We start from the raw sequence: 14141 nt of genomic DNA on the forward strand, positions 1-14141 counted from the left end.
TTCAATGGTTTACCCACCAAATATCCATGCATGAACCATCAGATCCCCATGCACCAAAGATTCCCTTTCTTTTTCTTATTCTCATAAAATAACGATTGAAGAAGAAAGATTGGGCATTCCCTTTTCCACTCACTCCTCTCATTCTCTCTCAAATACTCCTCCCAAGAACAAAGTTAAGGATCTTGCTAGAAGCAAAATTCACAAAATTCTTCCTGGAAATTCTAAAGTAAGTTCTCCACTCATCAAATATTTTATAATAATTCACGATGAATCCATATTATTTTATTCATAATAATATATGATAATCAACCTTATGATAACATTCTTCCCAGGGGAGTTCCTCATCTCAGCCAAAAGTTTAAGCTTGAGATCTTCGCTTCATAACTCCATACAACTCCTCAACTAACTCAAGGTGAGCTTCATACCCCACCTTTTTCAATGTTTTAATGTTTTGGGGGAGAGTACAAGTCAAATCTTGCCTAAATTCTTAAATGATTTCATATACGTATGTTTGTATGTGTGTGTGAAATATTATTAAATTAATATTTTAGTAATATACTCATGAACGTAAGATTTCACAACTTCATAAAGAACAGATGATACTTTGTGTACAAAATAGTCTCCTAACTATTGGGTGTGTCCAACCTACCCCCTTTATCTATGTTTGTATGTCTAAAGATAAAAGTTATAAAAAGGGACCTTGAAAAATGGACACCATTTCTAGTAATTTTCGAAAATGGAAACTTTGTGACTATTTGCAAACTATTAGGTTGTATTTTGTAAATATTCTATATAAAAGTTAGCGTCAAGAAAATATACGAAAAGAGCCTTTATGACAGAAATATTTGCATGTCATAAGCTGCTGTCGTAAAACCTCCAAGAACATAAGTAATGCTCTATATGTCATAAACAGAAAATGCGTGTCATAACCGGCTGTTATAAATTTAACTTGAAACTTTTTCTCTTGACTAAAATGACTCATTTTTCAATAAAAGAAGAGGAACAAACACGAGCACCCAGTTAACGAGCACAATCAACGATATGGGACAAGAACTATATTTCTATTCAATGAGTACGAATCTCATTATTTATCTAACAAATAATGGATCCTTAACGATTACTCAAAACGTTGTTAATATTCTAGTCAGAAAAATCTCAAAAGTACCTAAATATGAAAATATTAGTGTACGTCTAAAGTCCTGTAAGGAGTTATAGCCAGAGTCTCCTGGAGGGAGAGTGGGAATTTGTGTATAGATCTATACGAGGTTGACACCCCGCACCTTCGTTGTTCGCTACAGCTAGACCGGCCAGTCTAGGGTGACAAATGTCTTCATCAAACCAAGGGAGCTTGAGAAACGCCAACACATGCCTCGTCATGATTAGTATGGTTATAACGACTCACTAGAATATGTTTTATTAACTAGAAATTTATGCAAGGAAAACCTCATAAATAAATTTTGGCACGTTGTGTTGACTGTCCTACGCATGGTAGTTAATGGTCCGCATTTGTTGCATTGACTGTCCTTTTTCATCGCGTAGAATGTCCAAAATTGCCATGTTGACTCTTTCTCCTAACAAGTATAGATTCGAAATACTGCTATTTTACAAATTAAAAAGCGCGACTCTATGGGAAACGTTTGTAAATGATTTTGAAAATGATAAACTAACCTACACATATGGAACTAGAATTTCTAATATTTTATAGCAGAAATATAGGATTTTCTGGAGAAAATGATTTTTCTACGATTTCGATAACGATAAACTAGAACGCACACTCAAATTTACTCGATAAGAGGAACAAGATTCTCAACTATATTTTCCTTTTGAAAATAAGGGATATTATTTAAATGGTTGACTATTACTATTCCAAATGACTATTTTCATACGCGGTTCGCTTTTACAAATCACACTACTTTTCAAAATCATTCCTTACAAGGATGAACAAAAGTGATGACATACACACATATATCCATGATTTTCAAGGCAAGACTTCAAACGATTTCATAGAAAATATTGGATTTTCTGAAAGTACAATGAGAATGATTCTAATCAAGTGTAAACGATTTTATACAAAAATGCTTATGAACTCACCAACTTTTTAGTTGACGCTTTTCAAATCGACTTGTATTCTCAGGGATCTAGTAAGCAGGTAACAAGGGATGCGGATGCTGGACTATTTAGCTGTAGTTTGTAATTTTGTTGCTTATGTCTCTTTTGTGTAATCCAATGAACAAATACAACATGTAAACAATGTAAGTTTGTTATCTCAATGTATGATGTTTGGATTGCTCTGTTTCATGTATATTCAATTGTTATGATACTGCACAATGAAGTCACCCGCCTCCGGACGTTTCCGCCGTTTGGTCCGAGGATGTGACAGAAAGCATGCAACAACTATTGCGATTATTGATGTGACTGGTAGGCAGCATATGCAGTTATTGATTGAATCTGATAACAGGTATAGGTTGCTGGTGAGAAGCGACAACATATGGGAGCTGCAAGGGAGGATTGTAGGCAACATGTAGAGGTTCGAGGAGGCTGTTATGTTGCATATATGTAGGGTTGTAAATGAACCAAAAGTTCAGCGAACCGTTTGGCGGGAAGTTCGTTTATATAATAAATGGATGAACATGAACACAAATTCTCGTTCATTTAGTTAAATGAACGAACATAAACACAAATTCTCGTTCCTTTAGTTAAACGAACGAACATGAACAATGGTCTCGTTCGTTCATTTATGTTCGTGAACATTCATTTATGTTGTTCATTTATGCTCGTTTATGTTCGTTCATTTAAGTTTATTTATGATTACAAATGTTCAATTATTTTTTATTACATACTATACTATATGTTGGTTTATGTTCTTATATGTTCAATTGTGTTTTTTTATATTTTGTTGATCTATGTTCATTCGTTTATGTTCATTTAGCATGTTCACGAACATGAATAAGAAAATTCGTTCGTTTATTTGTTCGTGTTTGTTCGTTTGGTCAGCTAACTTAAACGAACGAAGATGAACAAGCTCGTATTCGTGTTCATTCGGTCCCTTTGCAACCCGATATATAGGGTGTGCCATGCGGTTGGAGCTCCATAGAATCTTTGAAAATGACCTCGTGCACCTTGAGAAACTGAAACATGAGAAGAACTAAAGGAAACATTAGTCGTACCCCCTAAAAGAAACTGATCATCCATTATTTGTGCCTTTATAAAATTTATTTATTGATTTTCCATGGCTCGAAGAGTAGTAGAGAGTTATTGAGGGTGAGTGACGCATCACCAAGAGGATCGGTTGATTATTCATGAGTCCCATGAATCAAAAGCATATGTTTGGCTGCAAAGAATGAGAGAAACGGTTTCATGTTAACGATGACATCGACAATATTATGGTAGGATGTAGGAAGTTGTCGTAAAATTTACATCACTAACTCAACCTCATCAATCTTCAATCATAATCTGCAAGAACTTAAGTCAAATTCTTCAAATAATGACAAAATTTTGTGATGGAGGAGGACAATTTCTTTATGTTGAGGAATTGTTCTTGAAGTTGAAGCATTCGTGACATCTTCTTATTGACAAAAAAACTAATCAAGTTTGTCTCAGAGGTCTTTACCAGTTTCGTTGTCATTGGAGATTATTTGCAACAAGTTTGCATCACATGTGAAGTAAAACCACAATTTTATTCGGGAATCAATAGCCACACAATCCCATATTCACCTAGTTGAGGTTTGGAATTTTTACACGTGTCCAAAAAAAAATCATACACCACAATTTCTATTAGGAACCATCTATTGAAAACTTGAAACTGAACTGGGAGTATACATATTAGTAAGTGTAAAAACCAATTAACTAATAGTAGGATTTGAACCCATGGCGGCTGGAGAGGTTATTGGTGTGGTTACTGAGAACTCGGAAAAATCTAAAAATAAATTTAAAAGAGACATAAAATAATTGACTAAAAGCTAACATTGGGCAGAAAGAACGTAATGCACCCGTAGTATCGTCGGGAACAACAAAAGACCGGTGAGATAGGCAACGATGGGAGGAAGCAATCGGCGGAACAGATAGTGATCTGTGTGAGGCGACGGTTGTTGAAACCGCAACAGGGCACGATGAATTGATCAACCTAGGGAAAATGGTATCAACATTATATTGAGAAAAGAGATCGGAAAAAATAAAAAATAAAAAGAGGGAATTGAGTTTTTGATTTCTAGTATGCTCATAAATTATTGGCTTATACCACGATAGATATTTGTGAAAAACTTCTTGATTAAGGTTGCATGTATGGATATCCATATATAGTGTTACATATTAAAGAAGAACCCCTATACTATATAAAGGAGTATAACACGATATATAACTATATAACGGTATTATTTAGACAAAATGTACAATGTAATGGTTATACGTGTATAAAGTCATAGTTGCTTGGTAAAACTTGTACAGCAAATTTATTGATATCTTTACATAATTATGATATTTGTTAATGTATTTTATATATGTTTGATTGTGAAATAAAAAGGATCTTTATATATATTATATATTAAAAGAGAAACTTGAGAACATCGCTTTCAACAATCATGGTCATTCATTATGTTTCCTTGATTAATTTCAACCATTGGATCATTTTGATTATGTCATCATAAAATAAAATAAAATTAATATTAACTAAATTAAGTCTACTATGTTTGGAAAGTTGAAAACTTATTAATGGTGATTGAAATTTTTAATTGGAATGTATTGAAGTGAAATAAATATCAACATAATTGTCAAAACATAAATATGGTTCTTTCCTTTTTTAAAATCAAGTAATTTGTATATACATTTTATAATTATAGAAACTGAAATCAGATAATTCAAAATAATATGATATGAATCACAATATTAATTTCTTCATATCCTTTCCAAAATTTTTGTTCAAAATTATGTATAAGTATAATCTCATTCATTTGTTATCACAATTTCGTGAAGTCTGGACTTTGCAGCATCACGTTCGAATACCAGTTTCATAAGCTTAGCAAAACTTTTTTGATTTATTGATTAATTTCTTACATCTGATTATAGTTTGTGTTCACTATATGTATCAATGGCTTATTAGTGTATTTTTTATAAACATATTTTCTATTCTCTCTCATTCTGTTTGTGTGTGTGTGTGTGTGTGTGCGTGTGTGTGTTTGCATGCGTGTGTGTTTGGATTGGATGAAGTAAATTCAATTTAATTAGTTTTGTGTTAATTGGATTGGATTATGTGTTTGGATTGGATGAAAAAATAAATAAAGAAAAGTAAAAAACGGACTACCTTCCCAAAGGGTTAAGTGTCTACATATGTTATTTCTTCAAAATCACTTATTTAGGCTTGCTGTAAAAATTACTTTTATCTAGAATGATTCGTATATTCTTTAATATATGTATGTGTCTGTGTTTCTCAATAAGCATATGCATTTTTGTCCAAAGCTAAAAAAAGACAAATGTAAATTTGATATTGATGTATTATACATACTTGTTGTAAAATGACCTATTTACACTTGTTGTGTGTGTCTGTTTGTGTTTCTGTGTGTGTGTATGTGTGTTTGTTTGTATTGGATTCTGTGTTTGTATTTGATGATATAAAATTCAGTTTAATTAGTTCTGTATTTGGATTTGATTCTGTGTTTGAATCGGATGAAAATAGAAATAAAGAAAAGTAAAAGTGGAGTACCTTCCTGAAAGGTTTAGTGTCTACATATAGTATTTCTTCAAAATGACTTGTTTACCCTTGCAGTAAAAACTACTTTTTTGGGAACGATTCATATATTTCTTTAATATATGTTTGTCTTTGTGTTTCTTAATCAGCATATGTTTTTTTGTCCAAAGGTATAAAAAAAAGGCAATGTACTTTTGATAGTGCAGGTGTTATCATCCTCCTACGTACATCAAAGCTCAAAACTTGGGGGTGGTAAGAATAATTTTTTATTATAAATTTCCATGTCATTACATTAATATTTTATTTATAAGATAAATTAATTTATAACTTTAATTGTTATTTACAGGTCAGCCTCAAGTCGATATATGTTTGTTTTTGCTAGAGATTGCATATTAATGATGACATGTCTCACATTTTAAAATTTAAAAATGTATGTCTTTTATGATTAATTAATAGCTTAATGTTGGTTTTTCCTTATTTTTTTAATCATTAATTATTTATATTGTTTAGCTTCTTCATTTTTTTCTTCTTATATGTAGTATTGCTAATATGGATTTGAAAGTTGAGACTTTCATTAGTACTACACAACTTAACACCGATGCTGTTGTGACCAAGGCAGAGGCTTACTACCCTGTTTTCCAATCAAGAACATTGATGATATTCCATATTACAATGAGGTATACTTAACAGTATTAATATTTTTCCATTAATTTTATAAATTTATGGCATATAACATAGTGAATATATATGAAAAAAAAATTATATATTTTTTAAAAATGTTAAGAAATAGAAAATTGGTTTGTCCATCATTGCTACTATCATCGGTTTTGATTTAGACGAAGGCTGGTATTCTTTTTATTGTCGTGATAGTTCAAAAAAAAGTATGTAAGAATGATGATAATACTAATGTTGAACCATTTACGTGTGAAGGTTGTGGTGGAGTTTATGATGTTTACAACAAATAAGTTCATAATTTTACGTTTGTAAAGTTCTTGTGACACTAATCTATATTCGAATGTTTCCGATTTTATTTCATTGTCCATTCAAGTGTCATTTTATAATTTTAGGGTGAGGGTCGTAATTCGTGTTCAATATGAAATTGGGTCTGTTTTTTTTTTTTTTTTTTGTATTGTTTGTTCGTCATGTTAAAGATATTATTCACCATGACAATCAGTGGCTGATGGAAAAGATATCAAATGTAGCGTTAATTTTTTTTAATCGTCAACTCATCTCTTATTTTGTTTTATGGTGTTATTTTTTTAATATATGTATTGAAGAATTGAATAAATTCATTTTAACCTATTAATGCATCCAATTCTTTTTAGCATAAAAAGTTGTCTACAAATATGTCATTCAATGATTTGTACTTTTTTTATGCGTTCCACGCGTTTAACGCGGGTTATAATCTAGTTCATTATAATTCTTCAAATTTGTTTGATTTATTTTACCATTTTAAATACGGGGTATAAAGAGCTCAAGTCCACATATTTCCCTATTAAACTGAAAAAAAAATCTTTGTATGAAAAATAACGGTCTCAATTACAAATGTCTACAACAAATAATAAAATCTAAACTATATATAAACATTATTTACTTTTAGTATTGAATTTTATTTGGTATTTTATCAACCAAAAACTTGACAAAAGATTATCCTTTGTATTCTAATTTTATATAGATAGTGATTATGACCCACGTATAACGTGGGGGACATATAAAAAATGCATATAAATGCAAAATTAATCCTAATAACTAATCAATGCATTCAAAAAAAATTATTAATTTACAAGGATATATGTTTTATTTGTAAAATTATAATGATTAGTTAAAATTAATATATACATTGGAATATCTGATCGACGTTATGTACGTGTGGATATTTGATATAACATAAGTGTACAATAGTTAATTTTAACTAATCATGCAAAATGTTTCGAAGATACTAATGTTGTTTAAAAATTGTAATCTTAACCATATATATGTGATAATATTGATTCTTGTAATTGTGATTTACACGGTATAGACAACATCAACACCAATTTTTTTTTTTTTTTATAATTTTGCTAAGTTTTGTTTTTTCATTTAATAGTACTTATTATATGTGTTACTTTGCCTCTAAAACCTAAACGAAAATTCTAAGTAAAATAACGACTATAAACAATAATTACTTAAAATTTACATCAAGAGACATTCAAAAGATAACTAATTCCAACACTTGAAAAGGCTTCAACATCATCAGCTAAATTGTCGGGTAGAAACTATAAAAAAAAATAGTCAAAATGTTGAAAAAAAAACCTACAAATTAACATTTTTAGCATTCTTTAAAAGATAAGATACTATATAATGGATAACAATAGTATAGAGTGAGTACTTTCTTTGCCAACTTTATCCATAGTGTTAGCAATAAGTTCACCGATCTCCCTTTCTCTACACATACACACTCTTCTTTGAGCTTTTTTATGTTCATAGATGATAACCGAATGATCGTTTATTGTTTATATTATCTCACTGTCATGAAATATGGATGCAAAAAATATGTTTCTTCCATCATGCTAATTAAATCTACAAATTTGATTCGTATAGAAATGAATGAAAGAAGCATCCCGGTTTTCAGATATTGTTATTTTGCACGTTTAATAAACATTTGAATGTAAGCACATTAATATATTCTGGTTAGGGAGGATAGAGTCATGATAAAATTGGGAGGTACCATTGATACCTCCAAGACATCACTCCTGCTTGAGTGGGCTAAGAGTGGGTTGTTTATGTAACTTCACTAATCTGCTTCATTCTCTCTCTCTCTCTCTCTCCCTCCTATTGTACCATGTTTCTTAAAACTTATACCATAGTTTTTTTGTATTTTTTTAAATTAAGTGGGTTGATAAAGATAAGGTTTATATGTGTTGTGGGTTGGAAAAGATGGGAGAAAGAGGAGAGAGAAATGTTGATATGGTAGTGGGTTCATGAATGATGGTTTTCATATTGATAGGTAATCATAAAAGCTAGATAATATAATGAGTAATTTCGTTCCAGATACATGTTTGTGAGGTATAGAATGGAATATAATGAAAATTTAATACGATTTTTATGTTATATGTTGCAATTTAAATTATAAAGATAATCTTTCACATGTCTTTGTTTAGTTATTATTATGTAATTTAAAAAGGTTTATATTGCAACTTTTATAGTAATGTCTTATCTTATTGCTGAGAAAACCTACATACTCACAATGTTTCCAACCTTATTTTCAAGAGTGTAGGGTATAGCCATTTATCATTGAGAAAATAAACTCAATAAGAAGATTCAAACCAGTTAAACGAAATAATAAGGTTGTGCAAGGTTCTTATTATATTTCTCAACATGCCCAGACAACGCAAGTACTTGCATAACATCACGTTCACAACTAAAACGTATTCCAAAAACACAAAACGAAAATTAGCAATCTGAGTTCTATGTATCTCTCCTTTGAAAAAACAGAATAATATGTAATAGATAAATTAGAATACAATTTTTCACAAAAAAAAAAAAAAAAAAAAAAAAAAAAAAAAAAAAAAAACCCTACTAAGTAACCAAAAGTAATCAATCATAAACATTTTCCAATAAGGTTTATCGAGGTAATCTATTTAAATGGTATACTAAAACAATGTATTTTATTTGCTATTGAGTCTAAAAGATGTTTTATAATATTAAAAATGGATCGGTGAATAACTCCTTTCGGAGAGCCCAATTTGTGTTTTTATAAAAAGATGTTTTTTTACAATAAATCAAAACAAAAATCACTACTGGGTTTTGCTTAGTTGTAGGGTATGTGGATCACTCATTAGTATAAGGGTTTGAATTCCATCTCTAAATCCAGGAAGGGATCAAATGGGTAAAAGATTATAGACATTGACTCGGGTATATCTTCCATTCACAATTTCATAAGCCACGAAAAAAAATCATTGACTAAACACATATACAAAAAACATAAAAATAAAAAATAAAATCGACATATACAAATTTATTACCTAGTGGACATATCTTGCAAATCGAAACAATGGATGAGAGGTCATGGTGCTATTGTGTCCATCTTTTTGCTCTCAGATACCTATAACTTCAAAAATCAAAATCAATAATACAGATCATAAGAAGAAAAATCGAAGCAAATTTAGCAAACGTAACCATTATTGATCTAAACTCAAATCGAAAGGTTTTATAGATTGGAACTTCATAGTTGAAACAGAATAAAATAAACATAATCTAAAACATAACCAAAATCGATCTAAACTACGATCAAATTAAAATAGAATCCAAATAAAATTTATCTCTATATCATTCCTAACTCTTCCATGATGATTGAACACAAGATTAATCCATACAGATCGAAGCCCACAAGTACTCTATTTTTTCTTTCCTCTATTTTCTTCTCCAGTACAAAACTTAGGTTAGATAGATTATGTAAAAAAAATAAGGAGAAAGTGTAGGGATACTGGTAATAAGGGTTGCGATGGTATATTTTTTCATTTTATTTTTGGTGAGATTTAATTGTCATTAGTAGAATTCCTAATTTAATTCATTTTATTTTTAGTGAGATTTAAATGTCATTAATATAATTCCTAATTTAATTAATTTACTTTTGATAAGATTTAATTCACATTAATAAACTTCCTAATATAAAACGTAATATACGTTTTATAAATTTGGTGGACAAAAATAAAATGATTGACAAAAATGATGTTAGCAAATAATTCAATGGTGGAAAATATAAGATTAAAATACAATCAATGACTCTGATTTCTTCAGTTTAAAATTAAAGATTATCTTTTAATAATATTTAGAGATGAGGGTGAAAAGTAACAAAATAGTATAATTGTATTCATTAAAAAATAGTTTTTTCCTATTCTATCAGACAAAATAAATAGAACGGTGAAAAATAACAAAATACATACAATTTTGCTATCGCAATAGAATAAACAATTTGATTCATTTCCTAATTCATCATACCAAACATTTTCTTTACCATTATACAATTTCCCAAGAGTATTTCCAATGATGTAAATATATCATGCATCGAGTCTTTTCTTCATATAGCCAAAAAAAAACCAAATACAAGTCCCTCAACATCGAGTCTTTTTTTGTCTCAAAATAGTGTTTCACTTTTAGTCCAATACACTGCAAACACAATAGACTTCATGTAACATCCCGAAAACATAGAGTAAAATTTTCATTTTTTTTATTATAATCAAAACACTCATGTAACTTTTATTCAAACATTTAAAAGCATTTCAAAATGAAACATTTATCAGAGTTCATTCCCAAAATCACGTATTGCGGAAAACATGGGTGTATGCGTTGTGATCAAGTCGGGTCCTTCCCTTTCGAACCGGAAGTAACTAAAACCATAAACCACAAACTGTAAGCACAAAGCTTAGTGAGTTCCCCAAATACCACATAACATACATATCATACAAGCCATTCATATCATACATATCCAATCAATCAATAAAAGTGCTATGTGCCAACCATAGTCTTGTTATTAAGCCATGAGCCACCTCGTGGTCTTCCTTGCCAGGCAGGGGGTCAAAACCCTGGGTCTTATAGACAAGTGCCGGGAACCACCTCCGGGTCGTCCAAGCAAACATCACAAAGACAACTAGCATACAATCTACACTACTTAACTAATTAACTGCCAGAGTTCAAACTCTGGTCTTGCATACAGTTTGCCAGAAGCCGCCTCCTGGTCTTTCATATAAAATGCCAAGGCCTACCCCTAGGTCTTCCTTTAATACATAAACCAAATGGGCAGGCATTGGTGTCTTCGACCCATAGAACAGTGAGGAGACTCACCTCGAACGAAAGATAAATCCCACAACTGATGCAGCTGCTACGAACCGGCTTCCACAAACTGAACCAAACAACCTAATCATTCTTTAATAATTAACCAGGGCAAAACCACCAAGCACTACTCCCATAAATGGTCCAACTAACCAAGCTCACAATTGGCCCAAGCCCATTGGGACCAACAAGGCCAACTCCCTTGGGCCCACTAAGACCTAATTCATGATCCAAGGCCCATTAGGGCAAGTCCATCAAGGCAAGCCCAACCAAAAGTCCATTACTCTAAAATCCTTAGTCCATTATGAGCCCAAACCAAAGGATAAGTCCAAGACCAAGCTAGCCAACAATCAAAGAGCCCAAAACTTGCACAGGAGATTCTCACATCGTGAGCACCTTATGCTCACGTCGTAAGGTCGTGACTTTTGCCCAGAAACTTCCTCGAACACGCTCTCAGATCGTGAGGTCTTATTCGTCACGTCGTGAGGCCAAATATGACCAAAAATGAGCACTCAGCTCCTAATCCATTAAGCCTTAACATGGGACAGTCTAGAGGGTCTTCCTTGACCCCAATTACCAAAAAAAGTTGAAGCTTTTCCGTCATGCATATCCAATGCATGACTCAAACACCATCTTAGGTCAAAATGAAGGAAAATGGGCCAAGACTCAAGCTTGGAGTCCTAAACCATGACCAAAATCCAGATCTAAGACTTATAAGACTTAAGATACCACCATGATCCATAAAATTGCCAACTTTATGTATCTCAAGCATGCTAACCAACATAACAAGTCATAAAATGCATGGAAACTTAGATCTAGCAAGCAAGGAAAGGAAAGATATGAGCTTGAGGACTTACAAAGGTCCAAAAGCTCCATAACTAGCAGATAATGAAGCCAAGATGCTAACAAATGCACCACAAATGATCTTCTTCTTCCTCAAAGGGCTCCAAAGACCCAAAAGCTCTTGAATAACACCAAGAATGGCTAATAACTTCAATGGGGGTTGAGATTAGGGTTTCCAGAGGTCTTGGAAGTGAAGGAGGCTAAGGAGGAACAACCCTAATCATCTCATACCTTTAAATACCCATAAATTAGGGTTTTTAGGCATCAAGTGCCTCTCACGTCGTAAACACTTAATGCTCACGTCGTGAGCCTTAAATGAGTTTGGTCAACAAGTCAACGATCACTCACCCGAACCACTCAAACTTCAAAAGGCCATAACTTCTTCGTTTCAACTCCGTTTTCGACGTTTTTTATATCCACGGAAAGGTGGCGAGAAGTCCTACACTTATAACAACTCACCATGGCCTTAAAACTTCCCGAACAAAAACCCAAAATTCATAAAGAACTAAGTTATCAAATTATGATTATACCCTTGACCTCCGAAGGCACCATCGAACACTTGGATCACTTAAATCATAACACCAACATCCGAAAAGGGACAAATTCTTGCTTCCCCAAGGCGCTAAGCCTCATGAAAACTGATGATTGGGCCGCAACCCCGAATAATGAAGCAAATCCAAAACCAAGTGCTACACTTCAGATGTCCTATCAATTAAGTTAAAAAGAGAATAAGTCAAAACAGAGGAAAAAACCTAGTGATATGAAGAAAAACAAAGACAATCACCAATCATACATAACAAAAGGTCAAAACCCAAAATCACTTTGTTTTTTTTTTCTCACAATAAAAAATCCAATAATCATTTTACATTTTACATTTTTATCTCTCATACTCCCCTTCCCCGTCATCCTCATCCTCATATTGTTCCTCATCCGCGGTTGTGTCTTGATACTGCTGATACTCCGCCACCAAATCATTCATATTATTCTCAACCTCCGTAAACTCCATCTCATCCATCTCTTCCCCTATATACCAATGCAAAAACGTCTTCCTCTTAAACATAACCGTAAACTAATCATTCACTCGTCTAAACATATTTTGAATTGAAGTCGAATTCCCATTAAAAGTCGACACCATTGAAAGACCCATTTATGGGATATCACAAATGCTCGATTTCACATTATTAGGTATCCATTCAACAAAATAAGACGATTTTTTGTTTTGAATGTTTATCATTTATTCATCGACTTCTTTCGTGCTCATTTTGCCATGAAACATGGCGGGCACGGTTAGGTATCGCTTGTGGCGAGGGTACGCGGCACACATTATGTTATTTGCATCCCACATTTGTTGTGTGAGTTCGGGGACGGTTAGGGAAATGTATTTTTGAGACCCACGGGTGGTTAGAAGGTCAGGACCGACCATGAAGAAGTGCAGGAGGGGGAAGGGGATTAGGTTTATTGCAAGTTTTCGGAGGTTGGAGTTGAGTTGACCTGGGAAACGGAGGCAACGTATTACGCTACTCATTGTTGCAGAGATTAAGTGGTTTAGGTCACCGACTGTAGGTGGAAAAAGATAAAAACGTATTAAATGCAATAAATAGAAATGTACTTTACTTTCATTTCTTCCTATTGAAACTAGTTTTAAAAATCTACCCAACTAGCAATGGGGTCCAAATATGTATGTTTATCTGTTATTTATATGTCGACATGTTGTGTGTGGTTAGGTTAAGGCGGATCGGTGTAGACTGAAGACCAAGAGACCTAGGGCGTCCGGATAGGTTGCAGGCCTGAGATGCATACTAGTCAG

General features: G+C 32.5%; 1 pseudogene; it reads right to left on the bottom strand.

Moving 5' to 3' along the window:
- Positions 1-13211: 13211 nt before the first annotated feature.
- On the bottom strand, positions 13212-13901 carry LOC145090273 (tubulin beta-1 chain-like; annotated as a pseudogene).
- Positions 13902-14141: the final 240 nt, after the last annotated feature.

This window comes from Lactuca serriola, chromosome 2 (assembly GCF_051521515.1).
Source record: "Lactuca serriola cultivar US96UC23 chromosome 2, Lser_US96UC23_V15, whole genome shotgun sequence".
Lineage (NCBI taxonomy): Eukaryota > Viridiplantae > Streptophyta > Magnoliopsida > Asterales > Asteraceae > Lactuca > Lactuca serriola.